Below are 22,350 nucleotides of genomic sequence, written 5' to 3' on the forward strand. Positions count from 1 at the left end.
CATGTTCTACCAAGGTTTTCCATGGAAACGTTGGTCATGCAAGAGGCCACATATCACATCTCCACTGGGTTATTACCAGGGATGCATAGGAGGAATAAGTCACCATGGCATGCTCTTCCTTTATAGATTGGATTTTATGAGATTATGAGCTTGAAAGATGCGGATGTTGAATCCAAGGAGATAGCAAACTATGATTTTGACACTAGAGATTACAATTTGTATGATCCCCATGCAATTTTCAAGAACCACTGTTTGATATTGTATTATCCATGGATCCACGGGGCATTTCATTGAGTAGAGGAGGACCCTTGGAGTTATTGTTACAACCCCTCCAAGCTGAATCAACCAGTTAGCATAGCCACTGAATCGAAAGCTACTTTGCAGGCAATAACACCACAAGAAGTAACAACAATAGCAATAATAATCAACAAACTAAAGCAGGATAAGGGTAAGAGGTAGACTGTTGAGAACCTAGAGGCTGAGCAAAGCTACAAGTTTAAAGAATATCCTCTCATTAAGAAATCAACTTTCACGGTGGAGGAAGAGAGGCGACTATACATAAAGAGAGCCAAATGGAGGAAGAGAAAGAAGTAAAGGTTGGAGGATGAAGAAAGGAAGTTGCAGGAAATAGAGAATAAGTTAAAAGAAGAACAAGAGTTAAGAAGGAGAGAGAGGGAAGAGAAGAAGAAATAGCAACAAGAAGGGAAAGGTGCAATGAATGAGAAAATTTCACCCATACAAATTGAGGAGTCAGAACAGCCAACAAATGAAGAATTTGGTGAGCAGATGCACAATCAGGACGTTCCTTATCAGATTGATCAAATAGCTGAAGCAACGGAGATGGAGTTGGGATAGGAGCCACAAGACCAAGATACTGACCTCATGTGGAGAGCATATGAGGTCACCCCATAGTCTCCACCACCTTTAGTATCTGAACTAGTATCGAGCGAGCAAGTAGAGGTTGTTCTCCTTGATGATGATCTGGTGATGGATGTGTACAATTTGTCATTTCATGATTTGCAAAAATGGTTTGTACAGCATGGAGAAATAATTTTCCGAATGATCACATGTCACCTGCATTCATGAAGGAAAGGGTGATAGTGCCAAAGGTCAAGAAGCATCATGTTGCCATGGCCAATTCCACTATGGCTTATGCAGGGAATGAACAGATGGCTAATAACTTGCAAGTGGCTAAGCAGAAAGCATAAAAATTTGCAAGATTCACAATTGAAGAAATGAGGAAGGTGATACTTGCTGAATTATTAGCTCTGAAGGCCACCATACAAAAATTTTATGACATATTTGCCACCATGCATAAGGTGGATTTCCCTCTATTTAGTTTTGAGCGATGGAGCAGAAATATTATCCAAACTATCATATACATACACACTGTTATCACCCATGTGTAAGAATGGGGAATGAGATACAAAAGATCCCTGCTTCACTTTCCCAAAAGGATGAAATCACATGCAGAGCTAGGCAAAGGTAAGATCCCAATGAAGGTCCAACTCACCCTGTTCGTCAGTAACATACAAGCTTCATGAGCACAATTGTCCAAGAGTTTGGATGTGATGGTGAGGACACATAGGATCTCATCAATCAGTTCCCTCACCATAGCAAAAGAACCAATTCCGACTAGATGTTGATAGGTACATGGAGTAGTTAAGACATGAGGCCACCAACGATGACTTGGAGATGAGCACAGAACACTTGCAGAAGTACAATAGTAGTTCTGCCAGAGTGAAGACCATGCTTCATATGCTTCAAGATGAGTTGGAAAAAGGCTCCATGACCATATACCCATAAGCTATGGAGGCAAGAGTCTGCTTCTAGAAATACACTATCAAGCAGTATGGGTAAACCATAGCACAGTACCAAGCTTGTTATCAGTACGTCACTGAGAGTCATCAAGTGGATTTCGTCGTGTTGGTCTTTACCCAAAATTCGAAGTCATAGTGTTTTGTCTTGTTAGGCTATCTCAAGCCTATTTTGTCTGACATGGGTATATGTATAAAATGTATATCATTTGTAAATATGTTGTAAGTGAAATTCCAAGTGTCGTTAGTGGAATGTGAATAGTAACTATGTAATTTAATGAGTTATTTTTAAAGAATTTGAAGAGTCATAATGGTAGTCTAAGATTCAAAGGGCAATGTCAAAGGTCACCGCACCCTTTGTTATAAATAGATCCTCATAACTCATAGAAATAGCTTTTGGGAGCCAAGATTTTAGCTAGGCTTAGGCTTAGAGAAGCCTTGGGAGTATTGTGATGAGCCTTGGATTCTCCATAGCGTAGAGTGAGTATACTGATTTGGAGGAGTGGGTGTTCATGACTGTAATGTTCTACTATTGGGGCTAGTGGTTGTCAATGGTGCAAGTATGGATGGAACTTTCACTTAATAATAATATAACTAAGCCAGCATGTTTTCATGCATATGTTGTTATTTTAGTTGTACTATTCTGGTTACTTTAGAAATATATGTTGTTTAACTTACGCATTTTCTTATGAACTATTTTGTTTGCAATTGCATGAATCTAGTTGAAAGCATGTTGTTGGATTAACCTGTCACTTTATTTTGTGGACTATTTTGCATTGCAGCTTGTGATGTCATTCCACTTGTGTCTTCCTTCCAGGCTACCTACGGTTATAATATTCTAAGGGACACACTTCCTTTTCCCTTTTGTGTGTTAGAACCCTCATGCTTCTCACTTGACTTGATGCAAGGTCACACACTTGCTTCTGACCAAAGTCATCATACTTATCTCTACGCGCTACCATGGTAAAGGCACTACATTACCACCCACTACTAGGACTCCTACTACAAACGGTCTGATGTCTAATTGGGACTTATTAGTGAGGAGATCCCCTTGAATGTTGGTGGGTCCAACACCATCAATAGATCCCTTGATATATATCCTTTCCAAAGAATCATTCTCCCATCCGATGAGAACTTATTAGAAACCATGGTCTCTCAGAGGCCATGATCAAGATCAGAGTAGAGTTCCTTTTCTTGTGTCAAGCTACTTAAAAATTGAAACAAGGTCCTGAAGCACAGTTATTTGTCTTGTGTCAAGCTCCTTAAAAAATGAAACAAGGTTCCTAGAGCATAGTTCGTTTTCTTGTGTCAATCTCCTTACAAAATGAAACAAGATTTGAGGTAGAGTTCCCTTTCTAATTTCAATATCCTTAAAAAAGGAAATTAGATCTGGAGTAGATTTTCTTTTCTTGTTTCAAGCTCCTTAAAAAATGTAACAAGGTCCCTGGTTCAGAGATCCTTTTCTTGTGTCGAGATCATTAAAAAATGAAACAAGATATTATGGGGATAGTTATTTTACTATGTCAACCTCATTAAAATATGAAATAGGTTCCTATGAGAAAAGTTATTTTCCTAACTCAAGCTCGTTAAAAAATGAAACAAATCCCCTTTCAATTAGAGTCTTTAATTAAATATCGTAAATTCCCACTCGAGTCTTTCACTTGATCTAGTAAATGAACCTTCATTCCATCCACCTATTAGTACCCGGTGGTCTACTTAGGTGAATGAAATGAAGCTTGGGGGGAATGTACCTCAAATTTAGTCGTTATGCTGGGGGCATGCAAACTTATTTTGAGTATAGTTTTTCTTTGTTTCAAGCTTGTGTAAAAATGTAACCACTTTCAAGCATAGTTTCCCATGTTTCAAGCTTGCATAAAAATTAAACCTATTTCAAGCATAGTTTCCCATGTTTCAAGATTTTGTAAAAATGAAACCATTCCCATTTTATCGCTCTTTATTGCGATTTTTATCAGCCTATTTTTTCCATATGAGCCTTGGTTTTCTCACTCCATCATCACCGTTTGCTTGGCTGATCATACGTTTTCACTTGGTTATTTTACCCTTTACTAAGGAACTGCTACGATGAGTGGTCTTATTATCCATCCTCTTGACCTTTGTGTGTTTTGAGAAGTTCCACCATGACTAGAACTAGTCACTATCCCTTTATGCCACTCATTCCTCTAGGTGGAGTACACTTTCAACTCTTTTCTGGCTCCCAAAATATGAAAAGTGTGTCGAGCACTTGTCTTTTCAAACTCATAAAAGTAAATGAAAAGGCATCTACTCAGTATAAGTTTAACCCTTTTCCGGATTGAGATAAACTAACTACGAAAAAGGAAAACCTTAGTAAAAAATGGTAGTGAGGTTCTCTTGGGTATTGTTCTTCACCTTTTTAGACCTGAGGGACTACCTACAAAAAGGGACATTTGGATTTTTCTTTTTCGCCTCTTTTCAAACTCTCTAAACATGAAAAATATGTCAATTTTTACCTTCACTGGACTCATTAAAACATTAAATAGTGATAAAATTTTCGCAAATGACATATTCAAGCCACTCCTTCTCAGGGTTCATTAAATATATTGGAAGGGATTCATGCAAAGGATGAACTTACAGATCAAGCATATGTTATCCTCCTCAAGATTGTTAAAAACTAAAGAGGTATTAACCAGTATGATTGGGGAAATTGGGAAAACAAGGGATTCCAATTTTCTGATGGCAACGAGTATCTCTTGAACACGACACTTTTCCACTTCATCTATGTGGTTGTTGGGTTTGTTGATCTGCTTGTCTTTTGGTTATCATACCATTTTCAAGGCCCCCATTTTTTGGTTTTGGGTCAATGTTGCCAAATCCATTCAATGTCGTTGGTGCATTCAAGTGAATTCATTCAGTTGATCTCTCTACAATCCTCTTAAGCCTTCATTTCAGTTCTGCCTTTCCTGATCTAGTTCCATGTCAACATCATTCTCATCGTTCTATCTCAATCCTCATACCTGTTTCATGTCATTGATGGGGGATACATCAAGGACCTCCTACGATGGGTCGCTTCCTATCAACATCAACACATCATCCAAAAAGTTGACTTAGAAACACCCCTAGGTACCTTGCTACTTGCATACATCAATGGAAAGTTTCCTCACTCTCGATGGCAGGTTTACATTAATGGCCTTCAACCAACATATTCTGTGTGGTGCTCGACATCAACTCATTTATTCACACCATGAAGATTGTACTATAGTACCTTGAGAGCCATTAACATCATTGGCGGTTTCTCTCGCGTCTATTAATGACTTACATCATTGGTTAGTAATCAGAAGGTTTCTACCATGTTCGACTCCAGCTCATTGATTCACATGGTTAGACTCATACATTGGTTGGCCGTGTGAATGAGATAGAATACCCTGGATCTAGTTTCCACCATCTAGGCTACAATTTTAGGATTATACAAAGATCACAATGTATGATGGCCATAATCATATAGACAATCATCAAGTCATGGGTCCACCAGTTTCATATATGGACACATCTTTTGATCATTGTACATGTTATGTTAGCTGATGAGGTGAGTATGGTTATGCCTCCCTAAAAAAACAAATATTCCATGTTGTAAATGTATTATAATAGATGAAGCTAGCTAGTTGTCCTTGATCCTGACTTGTCACAAGGTAAAGAAATTCATTCATGAGTCATCATCTCTAACTTTTTACTTTAGGGGGCATTATTTATTGGCCATTTTGTCACACCCGATTAGTGAGCCTCCTAATGGGATAAATCAAAATTCTATTCCCCCTTTTCACCATCCTACAGAAACCCCTAATCATGTACCTTTCATTTCCCATAGTTTCAGTCCTAAACTGCTTCATATGATATAGTTTAGGGACCAATTCTCCTTGTAGGCCTACTGGGGTGCGTTCACCACCAGATTGCTCCACTATGGCTTACGTTGGTCACGAGTGGGTTTCTCCATTTTGTACCTGTGTTTGTTTTAGAAATCCAAGAAAATGATCGGGATTATAGAAGCTTCCCCTTCTAGGAGTTTCAAAAGTTGTTTCAACAACTTACCTCAGATAAAACATTCAGATCCTATCCTTACCTAAATTGGAGTTTCCACCACTTATGCTTGTTGGAAATAATACTGAGAGGGGGGGTGAATCAATATTAGTAAGGTCAATAATCTTTTTCTTTTCATACTCAATTTTATATACGCTACTTCCATGTGGGCAACTAGTGTGTACACGCAACTGTGTTTAAGGAAACAAGCATATATCCAACAAACTAATGATTCAATTAATTCATCATATTTTGATCTTTAGTCTATGCATCAGTACTTTATTAAACATTAAGTAGTAACCATATGCAGTTAATAACATAAAGAACTATCACACATAAGTAACACACATGAACACCAAGATGTAAGGTGGAAACCCAATGTATGTAAAAACCACCTGTTGTTGTCGTCTTTGTCTTATTTTAATAATAAGAAAATTTGTTTACAACATTGTACTGGTGCAGACTCATACCAGTACATAGGCTTCTACTTGCAGAGGATGACAACCTTCTCTCATTCTCTAGCTTCTACTGGAAAGGAGATACAACCCCCTAGCTCTTGTACTAGCCAATATGTTTACTAGTACGTAGGCGTGAACCTACAGAAGGCTACAACCTTCTCTCTTCCTCAAGGGACCACGTTTCATAAATTTTCATACTGGATAATCTTGGAACACAACATCATAATCTGAAGGCTAGGTTTCATCCAATTTTCATACTAGACCCATCAACAACAGTGAAGCTCAAAATCAATCACCAATGCAATTACATTCTTAATCAACCAAACTCAATCAGTCACTAACAACCCATGAATCTCTGACACAACTAAATCAACCATTCATTCAAACTTAATCAAATTCAATCAATCAACTGGAACAGTTAGATCACTGTAACCAATACACAGATCTGAGTTCAGATCACTACATTATCATTCAGAATCAGTTGCAATCTTAAAACCATGCTTCATAGTGTATACGCTATTTGGTAGAAGCCAACTTGCGTGTATAAATCTCACCAGAAAACAGTCACCAGAACAAATGCACAACCCTGAACACTGCAATAGCAAATAGAACCCTTATAGATCATACTTCAAAAGGTATACGCTACATCCATAAGCGGAACCAGCGTGTATATGCCCTTTTATTAAGGGGACCCGTCTTACAGATCAACAAAGTCCATTTTGGGATGTATATGCTACTTATGTACGCTGAACTAGCATGTATACGTTGTTTTACCAAAGCTAACCTGCGTAAAGATCTAGAAATGCTAACTTAAATCACCACAACTATTTCAGACTTCATTCATACCCAGATCATCACATTTACATAATAAAAACATGCGTTAATATTTAGATCTAGAATGTTCAAGATCAAACCACATAATGCTAATACATCTAAGCCTTCATGATTTTGGTCCATCAATTATCATCAACCATATAGGTGCATCCTTAGTTCAGATCAGAAACCCATAACCCGCATACCTGATCTCACATCTCATCAGATATTCAACACTTGCTTGACTTGGCCTAATGATCTTCTCCTCCTGATATAGTTTTAGGCCTTTCTCAATACCATGGACCAAAAATACTTAGGACCAATACCTTGGACCAAATACCTCGAATCAATACCATGGACCACATACCATGGGTCATATACCTTGGACCAAAGAAATACCTTGGACCCAAAAACTTGTTTTCCCAAGATATATGCGCTTTTCCTTCTATGAAAGTGTGTGAGTACGCATACACTTCTTTTGTTCAATTAACCTACGTGTATATGCAACTTGATCAAGGTGAACCTGCATATACATTTCTTTCTTCATTATGTGTAGCCTGAACTGTAATTCTTTGTTGTTAACATGCAGTACTTTGATCTTTCATCTGAGTGAGTTGCCATCAAGGACAACACTTGTATCATAATGCCAACAATCTCCCCCTTTGGACTTGATGGCAATAATTCTTTGTTGTTAACTTGCTGCACTGTGAACTGTCATCTTAGTTGAGCTTCCATTGTACATTACTTCTGAGACGATTCCTTTGCACTGCCCTACATCACATCTGTTAACACAACTACCATGTATTCTGTCACATCTTATATCTCTTCTGTAGATTCATCTAGTTACCATATATAAGAGAGCTTTTCTACTACAGGTAGGTTGCCATCAAGTACAACACATACATCATAATGCCAACAATCTCCCCCTTTGGACTTGATGGCAACCATGTTGATGTTGATTACTGCAAGCTATATAAACTGTTAGAGATAACAAGCAACACCAAAATATTCTACCCCTTTGACATCAAGGGCAAAGAGATAACCAAAAAGAAGACTTCCATATCTGAACAGTTGAATATAAACATTGACCATGCTCCCCCTAAGCACATGCAGAATTTTCTGATAAAACTCCCCCTTTGTTCATGTTGAGATATACTGTATCATCCATGCTCCCCCTGATAACATGCAAAGTCTACAAATATTAAGAAGAAAACATGACTCTATAACTCAACTATGTGAGTTTGACCTTCCTATCATCAATGATTCATACGTACATCCATTTTCCCAACCAAGTGGGGATATACCAAACTTGACTCATCCACCCAACCAAGTGGGGATATATCAATTGTTTATACATGACTGAACTATAGAAATTATTACATCATCCTTCCCATGCATAGAGGGGGTACAAATTACATCATATGACCAAAAGGGACTCATCAAAAGACTACAACAGATAGAGACAAATTATTACACCATGGTTTTTGATATGATCTATACATGATATTTATACCAGAGACCAAGTATCTAAACAAGACCATGATAGTCTTCAGCAACTATCATACGCCATGTATGATCTACTCCATAAGCATCTGTCAACAGCATCCAGACCAACAACCTGTATGTGTCCATGATAGTGTAAATATCATCAACCTGTGACAAAGTATGTCTGCATCAACTCATCCTCAACTTTCTTTGTTTCCATAACCTTCCATAAATCAACTAAGAAAATGGCATATCTCCAAGTGTTAGCACCAAAATCATTCACATCATATGTGAGAAACACCATAGTCATCACATCATTATCAAGAACTACATGAAAAAGAACCTTCAATATATCAACCATGTATCATCACTAGGGAACATCACACATCTGGTAAGCATCAACCATGATAACCTATCATCATAAGGTAAGAACTCATCATCATTATGTGTCTAAGTAAGTCATGTCTTCGAATATCCATGTCTTCAAATAGATATGTCTTCATGAGACCTGCAATAACGCCATTCTCTTGGCCAACCAACAATATTTTTCAATATGAAACTTAAGTAATCATAGCATAGCAATATGTATCTAGTAATCCACAAGCTCATGGACTTGATATCCTCAAATGCACCAATCCTCAACCATGTGAGAGCCAAGAACTATAGGAATCCTGCATCATATCTGCACCATATGAACTTTATGCATCTTTGGAGGCATGATGACAATAACATAGAAGAAATAAGTGGCTCATCAAGTGTATATAAGCAAAATATATATACTATATCCATCATCAAGAAGTCATCCATAACTCTGATCTGAACCAATACAAGTATCATCTGAGATTTCATCATGGGTAACTCATAACCTTCACATAACAATATGTATCATTTAGCATGATCATTGATTAGGTACCAAAGAATTCTAAACATAATGCGAACAATGTTTTATTAGAAGCATAGCATGTTCTCCCCCTGAACTTGTTCCATCTGTTCACTGTCAGATCTGATCATTGCATATATCAATAAGAAGTATCAAGGCATCATCATCAATCAGATATACATCAAGTTATCAACAACTTGTGAGGATAAAGAACACTTCTAAATAACATCCACAGACTATAGTCATCTATCCTTATGATAGAACATATAACTGATAATCATCTCAAATTAGTTTTTCTGGTTCTCTCCCACTACATTTTTCTCAAACCACATATACGCAATTGTGCAGCTTCGAACACGTGTATATACATGACTTGTCTTCAGTAAACTTAAGTATAAGATTTAGAACATTGAAGTTTCACACTTCAAGCTCCCCCTAAGTCTGCTATGTCTGTACACTATGTCATGCCACATTTTTCTGACTGTACTTCCTTCTTCCTCCATATCTTTGAGTGTGATGATGTTTCTCCTTTTGGTATGGTGCCTGAAATTTCCTCCTGCATTCCTTTGTTATGTGTCCAAACTTGTTACGTGCATAACATCTTACATGTTTCATATTTATTCTATAGCACTCAATGGCTTTGTGACCAAACATATTGTAAGAATAACAATATCCCTTAAAGTACCTAGAAGCTGATGATCTTTTTGTATGATGGTCTTGAACCATTCTCCTTCCGCATCTCATTGCAACATGTCCAAGAGTATGACATATAAAGCATTCAATATTATTCATTTGGGGAAATGACCAACTATCACTTGCATAGTAGGAGTGAAAGATTTTCTTGGAAGATTTTCTTTCCTTGGTTGTAGATGGAGTTGACCTCTATTCTCCTTGTTGAGTTTTACATTAAAGTTCCTTGCCTTAGCTTGTGAGCTGGATTCACCTTCAACAGATTCATGGAAACCAAGAATAGATTTGATGCCAGGAGACCTTTGAATACTAATAATATCATCGAAAATCTTAGTTCTATCTTGAAATCATAAAAGCTTATCATTTTCTCCTAATTTACATTTTAGAATATTTACCTCAACCTGATATTGCTCTTCCTTTTCAAGATACTACTTCTTCATTATTTCTTCAGCTTTTCTTCCTGCTTCCACCTGTTTCATTAATTCAAGAACTCTATTTTCTTGTTTTCCGAGAGCTTGGAGTAGTTCTTCATTCTGCTTATTTGACTTTTCCAGATCTTCTTTTAAAGAGAGGATCTTAGCTTCAAGAATTTCATAGTAACTAGATCTATCTCTGAGTTTCTTCATTGTTGTGCTCCTTTCATTTACTTCATTTCTTAATGATGTCACTTCATCCTGCAGCTTTTGACATTGATCTCACTTTTCCTTGAATTGCTTCCTTACTTTGTTTCCTTCCTCTAGTTGAGCTTTTAGTTTGGTAGCTTCTTCTTTGAAGGCACATTCCCATTTGTCTAATAGATCTTGTTGATATCTAATTTTTCCTGTAAGACTTTTAAATTCTACCTCTATTTGATATCTTTCTTCCTCACCCATAAGAGAAAACTCAATTGTTTCGCTATCACTTACATCATCTTCAAATGGATGGAGAAATGTATCACCAGAGGATAACAAATTCATACCTGATAGTTCTTTTCCTTGTTCATCTTCATTCTAATGCGATTTTGAATCTGAAGAGTTGCTTCCGCATGATCCCCAATTGATTCTCCCACTGTCATAGTTCCTTTGAGATGTCTTCTTCTTTTGAGGTGCTTTCTTCTTTAGCTTCTTTCCCATTGTTCTATGGATACCCTTCAAGCGATCAAGCTTCTACCAAGGGACTTGCTCTGATACAAATTGTTGGAAATAATACTAAGAGGGGGGTGTGAATCAGTATTAGTCAGGTCAATAATCATTTTCTTTTCATACTCAAATTTATATACGTTACTTCCATGTGGGCAACTAGTGTGTACACGCAACTGTGTTTAAGGAAACAAGTGTATATCCAACAAACTAATGATTCAATTAATTCATCATATGTTGGGTTTTAGTATGTGCATCAGTACTTTATTAATCATTAAGCAGTAACCATGTGTAGTTAATAACATAAAGAACCCTCACATATAAGTAACACACATGAACACCAAGATGTAAGGTGGAAACCCAATGTGGGTAAAAACCACTTGTTGTTGTCATCTGTGTCTTCTTTTAATAATAAGAAAATATGTTTACAACATTGTACTGGTGCAGACTCATACCAGTACACAGACTTCTACCTACAGAAGGCTTCAACCTTCTCTCGTTCTCGAGCTTCTACTAGAAGGGAGCTACAACCCCCTAGCTCTTGTACTAGTCAATATGTTTACTAGTACATAGGTGCCAACCTACAGAAGGCTACAACCTTCTCCCTTCCTCTAGGGACCATGTTTCATAAATTTTCATATTGGATACTGCTGGAACAAAACATCATAATATGAAGGTCACGTTTCATCCAATTTTCATACTGGACCCATCAACAACATTGAAGCTCAAAATCAATCACCATTGCAATTACTTTTTGAATCAACCAAAATCAATCAGTCACTGACAACCAATGAATCTCTGACACAATTGAATCAACCATTCGTTCAAACATAATCAAATTCAATCAATCAACTGGAACAGACAGGTCATTGTGACCAATACACATATTTGAGTTCAAATCACTACATTGTCATTCAGAATCAGTTGTAATCTTAAAACCATGCTTCAGAGTGTATACGCTATTTGGCATAAGCTAACCTACCTATATACGTAGCTTCCCTGAAGCAAATCAATGTATAGATCTGCAAACACATTGCTGCACTTCCAGACTTCAGACATAATCACACATAGAGGATAAAGCATGTGTTAGTGATTAGATCTAACCCATCGATTATCAGATCACATGATGATAAGTCATTCTGATCTTGATCCATCATTAGATTTCATCCATCAACACTGAAGTTAATCACAATCATCCAGTTTGAATATGCAGAATACTGTCACTAGAAAATAGTCACTAGAACACAATTCAAAACCATAAACACTGCAATAGCAAACAGAACCCTTATATATTAGACTTCAGAAGATATATGCTACATCCATAAGTGGAACCGGTGTGTGTACATTCTTTTATCAAGGGGAACCAGCATACAGATCTGCAAATTCCATTCTGTGATGTATACGCTACTTCTGTATGTTGAGCCACTGTGTATACATAGTTTTACCAAAGCCAACCTACGTACAGATCTGGAAATGCTAACTTAAGGCACCATAACTATTCCAGACTTCATTCATACCCAGATCATCACATTTACATAATAAAAACATGCGTCAGTATTCAGATCTAGAATGTTCAAGATCAAATCACATAATGCTAATACATCTAAGCCTTCATGATTCTGGTCATTAATTATTATCCGCCATATAGGTGCATCCATAGTTTAGATCAGAAACCCATAACCTGCATACTTGATCTCACATCTCATCAGATATTCAATACTTTCTTGACTTGGCCTAATGATCTTCTCCTCCTTATATAGTTTTAGGCCTTTCTCAATACCATGGACCAAAACTACTTAGGACCAATACCTTGGACCAAATACCTCGGATCAATACCACAGACCAAATACCATGGGTCAGATACCTTGGACCAAAGAAATATCTTGGACCCAAAAACTTCTTTTCCGAAGATATATGTGCTTTTCCTTCTGTGAAAGTGCATGTGTACGTATACGCTCCTTTTTTTCAATTAACTTGCATGTATATGCAGCTTGATCAAGGTGAACCTACTTATATACATATATTTATTCATTATGTGCAGCCTGAACTAAAATCCTTTGTTGTTAACATGCAATACTTTTATCTTTCATCTGAGTGAGTTTCCATCAACAACAACGCCTGTATCATAATGCAAGCAATCCTTTGATCCTATCCCCCAATGAAACTTTGGTATCTTACCTTATATTGGTAATTAGATAAGAACTCTAAACTTACAATACTTTTCTATATATTCCCAACCTTCTATGTGGTCGGGGGTTGTATTTTGGAGAGTGATTGTGCCCTTATGATGTTGTAGTTAATGGTCATCATCTCATGCATTTAGGGTTATTGGAGGTGCATATTGTGACAAGGAAAGGACAAGTCAACAACTTGGAGGAGCTCTTCTACAAGATCAATTGCTACTTATGGTTGTAAATTTTTTCCATTATATTAATGTCAAAAATTCATTGTTTTCCTATATGTTATGTTTTTATTTCACTTATTTCAATACCATGTTGATCTATTGAATGAATTACTTACATGATACTACATAGATCTCATAGTTTCTTGGCTTGTGTTATCTAACTGTGCAGGTTCTAATTTTTGCATTAAGAGCTAGAATTGGAGCTTCCAAGTTAAAGAAGGAGTGAAGTGTGCAAAGGATTCTAGGTATGCCTCACTCCATCATCTATTTACTTTATGGAAAAGCATTGCATTCCTTGTCTTTTTGTTGTTCTAGGTCAGCCACCGACCTATGGGAGATACGTTTGTCTGCAATCATAAACCCCGTATAACAACTTCTTTGCACATAAATACTATACTAGTAGAAATATTCTTATAACAATAATAGAAATGACATCATAATAGTTTAAATCGTATGAAATGGTGATGCTTCATTTCTTCTTTTTGGTTCTTTTGTAGTAGCAACAAGACTTCCTATTATTGTTTCTTGTATAGCAACAATAGGGTTTTTAATGGTATTAGCACTTGAGGCATAACTTTCTTGTATGATATATAAATGCAGTAATACACATTTCATGGTAAAATATATTCATAAGAGAATATGCCATATAAATGGGTTTGGAAGATTTATCCATTTAGGCATCCAAAAATTTATTGTTCCGAGTTTGTCTTGGAATTTCCTATTTTGCATTATGTTAGTGTCTTGATCATAACTTTTTCGTTTAGTATCCAAATTGAAAACTTTAAATTGACTTATAAATTATATTCCAAGAGATATTTTAATTAGAAACATTTTTTTAATAATATCCCCATATGGACTCTTAAAACACGATTGTCCCAATTTTTTTTAGTAAGTTTGTCAATCCAACATGCTACAAAATTTGATCAATATTATCTATTTAGTTAAAAATGTGGTAAGGTAGTAATGTGAAGATATAAATAGATGATAGAAATGGGACCTTGACATAAACATCATGGGAGTGAAAAAAGTTTCCCATTACTTGGAATATGATGGTGTTGAACTCGTTATTTATGGAATTTGAAAAGAAAAATTGTTGCAAAAAAGGCTTCATTTTTCATGTAAATACATATTTATTTTTTTTAATGATGATTCTCCTATAATTTACTTGTGACACTATAATTTGAAGTGATATACTAGTTGGGAAGCAATTATCCCTTTGGGCAAAACATGGGCATATTGGTATAGGTTGACTAAGAACCTATTGTACTCTATGGACAAGCATCAAATTGGATGTAAAGACTAAAAAATTGGCCATCCTATGGACACATTCAAACCTACTGAGATACCTAGGTAGCGAACCATGGTGGTCACCAGGCCTATAGGAGAATAGTCATATTATTTTATGAATGAAATGGAAGAGATGATACATGTAAATAACAAGACTCAAGTACTATTTATAACCACTAATTTATTAAATATTGCTTCATTAATTTAGTGTACATTTTCCCCAAAATGAAGAGGTTAAGTATATTGTAGAAAAGAATCATAGGTTAGTGGATGGAGAAAGGAAAAAGTGAGGGGGGAGTGGGAATAGTGAAAAAGAACAATTTTTCAACACCAAAATTGTATGTGCAAATCTATCAAATCCATGAAAACAATAATGCAACACATACCTTGATAATGAATCCAAACTCAAGTTTGAATGATTACATATCCCTTTGGTTTCTTTACATTCATCAATTCTTTTCTTTTCATTATTTTAAGCTTCCTGAAAAATAAATCTTATTACTATGGGTTGTTCTTATGGCACCACAAAAATATATAACAATTTAATCAATTTACCTAAATAACCTACAATGAACACGTAAATTTGAAAAATATGAATTTCAAACAAATGCAAGAATGAAAATGTGCCTTTGGTAACTCCCCAACAATGGTGCCAAAAATGATGGGATTTTTAATTACGCTTCTTGTTGCTCAAAAATGCAACCAAAAAAATGTGAATTTACTCACCAACTTGGAGCTTTTATGGAACTTGTAAGTTACCACAATTGTATATACAAGGTACACTCTTTACCTTTGCTAGTTTTTTTTATGGTTGTAGTATCAATGATTACTTTTGCATATGGAGTATAAACAATGCATGAGCCTGGTAAGATTATGAAATTTTGATTTAAAGTGACTAAAGCTACTTGAAAGAAAGTAAATACTCTTACAAGAAATTAAGCATGCTCACCAGGAAATTAAACACACTTGCAATAAAGTAAACATGTTTACAGGAAAGTAAGCATAATTTCAAAATGAGATAGGTTTCTTGCGTAACTTTCAACTATCTATGGAAAAATAAACACACATGCTTGAAATAAAAGAAGCACACTTATAGAAATGAAAAAACACACTTCTACCTAGTGGGATTAGGAAGCTTATCATTATAAGCCCCCACATAGGTAGAAAAAACCACAATTGCAGGAAATAAATCACATAAGTAGAAAAGAATGAAGGAATTAATCATTTCCAATATGATATCTATTTTTACTAAGACCAAAAAAGTGATCATTTTATTGAGCACATTTATTCAAAAAAAATGAATACATACCAATTCAAAATGCAAACACACCAAATTAGAATTTGTCATTAATAACTGATTTCGTAAATAAAATGATAAAAAAAATACAGCCATATTTGAATAATTAATTACATAAACAAAATCACAAAAATAGAAGCTATTACAAAAGTAGATAAAATAATTTTTATGTGAATAAATAACTGAGTTAAATTATATAATCAGAAAAGAGAGCTACCTAAATTATACAACACTATATTCTATTGGAGTGAGCCATATCTCCAAAGAAAATAACGTTTGAATTTACCAACACTTGTTAATTTGACATTATAAATTAATTTAATTAACTAAGCTAATTTTAAAAAAATAATATTTCATAATATGTAAAAAAAAAAAATCAAATCATAAACTATGGAAATTATAACTACAATTAAAATAAAAGGTCAATAATTGAATTCATCATGATTCAAATGTTGCTATAAGAGTCCTCCCCATGTAATAAAAAGGGTATTTCTTAAACAAAACAAAAAAAATGAGATCCACAAGTTTCTCATATGATTTTCTAACAATTAGTAAACAATAGATGTGTCTCCACAACATTCTCATGTGGTTTGCTAATAATTTGCAAACAATAAATGACACATACATAATTCAAAAATAATTATTACAAACTTTATTAATGTATAATATTTATCCAAATTGAAATAGTGGAATAAAATTGTGTAATAGCATTAGCTCAAGCTTTTGATGGCTCATGGTTTTTATGTTGACTTGTAATTCCAAGAGTTGAAGCACAAAAATTGCAATAGTGAGTTGTAACACCAAATTTGCAATGCTAATGTTTGTTGAAAAGTGTATCTTTTTTTTTTTGCTAATGCAAGAGTTAGACCTTTCAATTCATTAATCATAACATAAAGTACATAGATTACATCAAAACTCTCATGGTCGTTGACTATGGAGATGTCCCAACAGAACTATTCCTTACCCCCTGCCTCCAAACTTTACCTATCTCAAAAGAAAAATACATAAGTTTGGACTTGGATACAAAAAGAACATGACACATGGTTGTCTGCAAATAAAAGTATCACAACCGCCCTGTTTCTTAAACTTAGGTATAGTCGACCCTTGAGCCTTACCATTTGATCCAACGGTTGTAGACCAAGTCGGACTGAAGAGTTGATAGCCATTTACCTCGGGGGTCCACCAGGTACCACGAGCAATCTGAACCATTGAATCTTCATGAACCATCTGACAATGGAGATTGAAATCGCTCCAGCCCACATGCACAAGTGATAGCATGCGATGAGGGCGGTAATCCCACTGGCCTCACCACCACGTGGAGCTCAATGAATGGGATCGCTCTCGAAAGTGAAAACCACTTCCCTCTTGTGAGGGTCGTGATCACTTGAATACCACTCATGCCTTGGTAAAAATAGTATAGTTAAAAAAACTCTAGTTTCACCTTTTCCAGTTAAAAGATCTCTGGTTTCACATTTTCTGGTTATCCTCTACTCCTCGCCACTCGCATTTCCAACACTTCTAACCCTGATGCGTAAAGGATTCGCTGCAATCCTGCCTATAGTCCTTAAAGTCTTTTCTTTCACTTCATTACAACTAGATTCTTCCATGAACTTGATAATCTAGAGGTCTCTGGTTGACCTTTCAAATCCTCCGTCAAAAGACCCCATTGTGAATGAACCATTGATCCAGCATCTGCTAGTTAACTAAATCTATCTCCATGGTTCTCTTAAGAAACACTGTATTGTCTTCATCTGCTTGGTTTTGACACTTCGTCTTTAATATGTTTCAAGGGAACTCTTGCCAGTTCATCGCAACCCTGGTATTTATGCAGATCACTCCTTGATTGGCAAGTAGATCTGCAAGCTTATTGGCCTTTCTTTGGACATGTGCAAAAATGATTGTTCTTAAGCTCTGAAGATGACTATGAATCCATTGGAAGACCTAAATTAGCCTCCAGTTTTTAGAGGCTTCTTCCGGTGATGTTCCCCAAATTATTCTTTTGACTAAGTTAATGACCAGATCAAAGTCAGATTCAATGATCGTATTTTGGCGATTTTTCTGAACCGAGAACTCAAGACATTGTTCCATGGCCATTATCTCCACCATGTTATTGGTGGCCTTTCCTAAGTAGTCATGGAAGATAAACAGAATGTTTCCCTTGTCATCCCTTAACACCCCTCCATAGCCTGTCGTGCCCGGATTACCTTTGGAAGCCCCATAAATGTTGAATTTTAGAAAGACCTTAGGGGGAGGATGCCAGAAGTCTAGCTCAGTATTCATAGTTGAAACTTTCCTGATTAAACCCTGAGGAACTAGTCCCTGCAATTCAAGCCTCCAAAGTATCCTTCAGTCTGTGGCAGAGGGGGGATTTGAGGGGAGATTTCGTATTGTGGTTCTAACTGTTTCTTTGATTTGTTTGAGGATCAGATAAAAGATACCCTGGGAAGACTTCTTAACATTATTGAAGATTATATTGTTCCTTTCTTTCCAAATGTTACATATAATGAAGTTCGATGCAAGTGCCCATGTTAAGCTAAGTACTTCATTATCCGAAAAGTTCCTTCTCCATTTGGTTAGGGTGTTAAAAAGACTTCCTATATCTCTGTCATATTGTTGGAAGATTGAGGCAAAAACCTCCCATAATCTAAAAGTTAAAGTGCAGGTATTGAGAAGGTGTTCTATGGTTTCCTCTTGAGCCCCATAGAGTTGGCATCTAGAAGGCCCTAGAAAACCCCTTTTCTTAATATTGTCCCAGGTCAGGATTTTCCCTTGCAAAACTAGCGACATAAAAAGTTTAACTTTCATCCAGCCCTATTGCTTCCATAGATTTTTCCAAATCCTGTCAGAAGCCTGGGAATTAAGGTCCAGGAGAATGAGTTTGGCTTCCTTGAGATTAAAGTTCCCCTCATTGTTGTTGCCCCACCTCAGCTGGTCATGCCCCTTTGAAATGAGAATTTTCCTTTGCTCTAACATTTTCATCAGTCTTTCGGCCTTAGATTTTAGAGGACTATCAATTTTGAGATCAAAATTTCTCCAGTTTCTCCATTTCCCTGAATTATTGGTTTGATCCCAGTAATCCTTAACCTGAGTGAATTCCTTAGTATCAGTCTCTACTTTGATTTCCTTCAAATCTTCCTGTAGTAGAATAGGTTCTTGCTGCCATCTATCCTCCAGAATAAGGCTAAGTCTCCCTCTCTAATTTCCCAGAAGCTGTTATCCTGAATTAATCCTCTGTTATCCCAGGCTTTGTTCCAAATGTGAGAACCTCTTATATTTCCATCCATCCTTATGCGATCATTAACTAGCTAAGAGCTTGCATATTTTTCTTTCCAAGTGATGGACCATTGTGCTTCTATTTCCTTTATCCATCGCCACCACAATTTAGCCCTTAGAAATTTACATAGAATTTTAGGATCATCCAATCCAAGATCCACATGTTTTTTGGGTTTGCAAATTTTTTCCCAGGCAACTAAGGCCCATTTCTTCTTTTCCTCCCCCTTGCCCCAAAGAAAGTCTCTTTGTATGTTTCTCATTTGATTCAGGATTGCTTTAGGAGTAGGGATAGATAATAGCATAAAGATCGAGATTGATTTTAGGATAGCCTTTGTGAGGATCAACCTACCGGCCAAGTTTAAAGATCTCATTATCCATTTCCTGGTCTTGTCATGTAGTTTACTGATCATCAGCTCCTAGATGCTCTTGTGTAACAGTTTTGTAGTTAAAGGAACCCCCCGGTATTTCGATGGGAGAGAGTCTCTTTGAAATCCCATAATTCTAGATATGTTCCTCTGAATAACAATGTTAGTATTGAAGAAAAAAAATCTTATATTTGGAGAGATTAACTTCCACACTTGAGGCCATGGCAAAGTCACTAAGGGTTTGTTTATAAGAAAGAGCTCCCTTGACTGTAGAAATTCCCTACAGCAAGGTGTCGTCCACAAATTGTTGATGAGTCAAGGCCTGACCATTGTCAGCGTGTTGAATACCCGTGATGTTACCAACTACTTTTGCATGCTTGATAGCCCTGCCTAGTCCTTCCATCATGAGGATGAAGAGAAAGGGAGAGAGAGGGTCACCCTGCCTGAGACCTCTGGAAGGAGTGAAAGTCTCTGAAGGAGAGCCATTAACAAGAATAGAAAAAATAGAAGAGGTAATCAAAGCCAGGATCCATCTTACCCAATTGTGGTCAAACCCAAAAGCAATAAGAACTTTCCTTATATAGTTCCAATTTAGCTTATCATAAGCTTTGGCAATGTCTAGTTGCATGATCATTCCAGCTTTCCTCTTGCTAGTTAGTGAGTGCACCACTTCATGAGCTTGGATGATGTTATTAAGAATTTTCCTTCCTTCCACATATCCAGATTGTTCCCCCGAAACTAGAGAGGGCAAGAGGGGTTTAAGTCTGTTTGCAACCACTTTTGATATTATCTTGTAAACCACATTGCACAATGCTATAGGTCTGAATCTATCAGGGATTTGGGCCAACTCTTGTTTAGGGATCAGGGCTATAAAAGAGGAATTCAGTGCTTTCAAAATGGTTTTGTGCCTCCTGGAATCTTCCACAACCTATAGAATGTCCTGTTTGACAATATTCCAGCAAGCTTTGAAGAAGTTGACATTGAAACCATCCGGGCCTGGTGCCTTTCCATTCTGCATTTATTTGAGAACCCCATTGACCTCATCTTTGGTCATAGGTCTGTAAAGGTTAACATTATCCTCTCTGGAGACCATCCTGGGTATATGCTTAGTGAAGTCCCGGATGTAAAGATCTCTTTCATAACAGGTTTCCTATGCTATTCTTCGAAAGCGCTAGACTAGAGCTACTTCTATTTCTTCATGAGTGTTGAGATTATTTCCACTTTTATCCTTGACCAGAGAAATTCTATTGTGTGCTTTGTTAGCCATGGTGGATTTGTGAAAAAATATGGTATTACGTTCCCGTTCTTTTAGCCATTGGACTCTAGATTTTTGTCTCCAGAATATTTCCTCTTGTTTGCATATATTCTCCCATTGTTGCTGATATTTGGTAGCTTTCTCACCTTTGACTTTATCATGGCCCTCTTTGATGAGGGTTTTGTTAAGTTTCTGCGATCTATCTTCAATAATTTTTTTTCTACAAAGATATTGCCAAATTCATTCCTATTCCAATCTTTAAGCCTAAGCTTGATGTGTTTCATCTTTTTCATACAAGGTACATTCTAGTTCCCTGTATGTTTAAATCCTCTGTGCACCACTTGGTTACATTGCTTATAAATTCTGGGTGGGATAGTTAGATATTCTCAAATCTAAAAGGTTGTTTCCTGGGGTTACCAATGCCCTGAACCTCCAGTTGCACTCGCTAGTGATCTGAGCCTCTATAGGGAAGCACTCTTGCCACCATTTCTTTGTTATTGAGCATAAGATCCTCTGAGATTATGAATCTGTCTAATTTGGAAGTTACCTAGGACTCTCCTCCTCTTTTATTGTTCTAGGTGAAGTTTTCGTTATCCATTTCGATATACACCATCTTCATTTTATCAATAAAGGTTTGAAAAGCCATGGAGTCTTTGCCTAGAACTCTATTTCACCCCTTTTTTTCCGTTAGTGATCTGATCATGTTGAAATCACCACCTAAGATCCAGGGTATTCCTGCATATCTGTCTCTGAGAGTCTCCAGAGAGTTTAGAAGTCTGAGTCTGTCATCATTATTTGAGGGCCATAGACATTCGTTACCAAGTAGGTTTCCTTATCTCTTGCTGGTTGGATTACTACAGATAAGCAATCCCTAGATTCCTCCGCATCTATTAAGTCAATTTTTAGTGGATTCCAAAGAGTGAGAATGCCTCCTACTGCGTTCTGTTCTTTGACTTATAGAAACTCAAATATATTGAGCCACTTACTATGGATATCTTATCTTCTGAATGCAACATTTAGTTTCCTGGATGAAAATCACATCCCGAGATGATTATTTCATTCTATTACTCAATAACCTTTGTTTCCTTTTACTACTTACACCCCTAATATTGCAATAATTGAACTTCATAATTAAAGGTTAGTAAAGGAGTAATCGGA

Source organism: Pinus tabuliformis, chromosome 2_2, assembly GCF_031772625.1.
Source record: "Pinus tabuliformis cultivar Carrire ecotype Pingquan chromosome 2_2, CPIR1, whole genome shotgun sequence".
In the NCBI taxonomy this organism is placed as follows: domain Eukaryota; kingdom Viridiplantae; phylum Streptophyta; class Pinopsida; order Pinales; family Pinaceae; genus Pinus; species Pinus tabuliformis.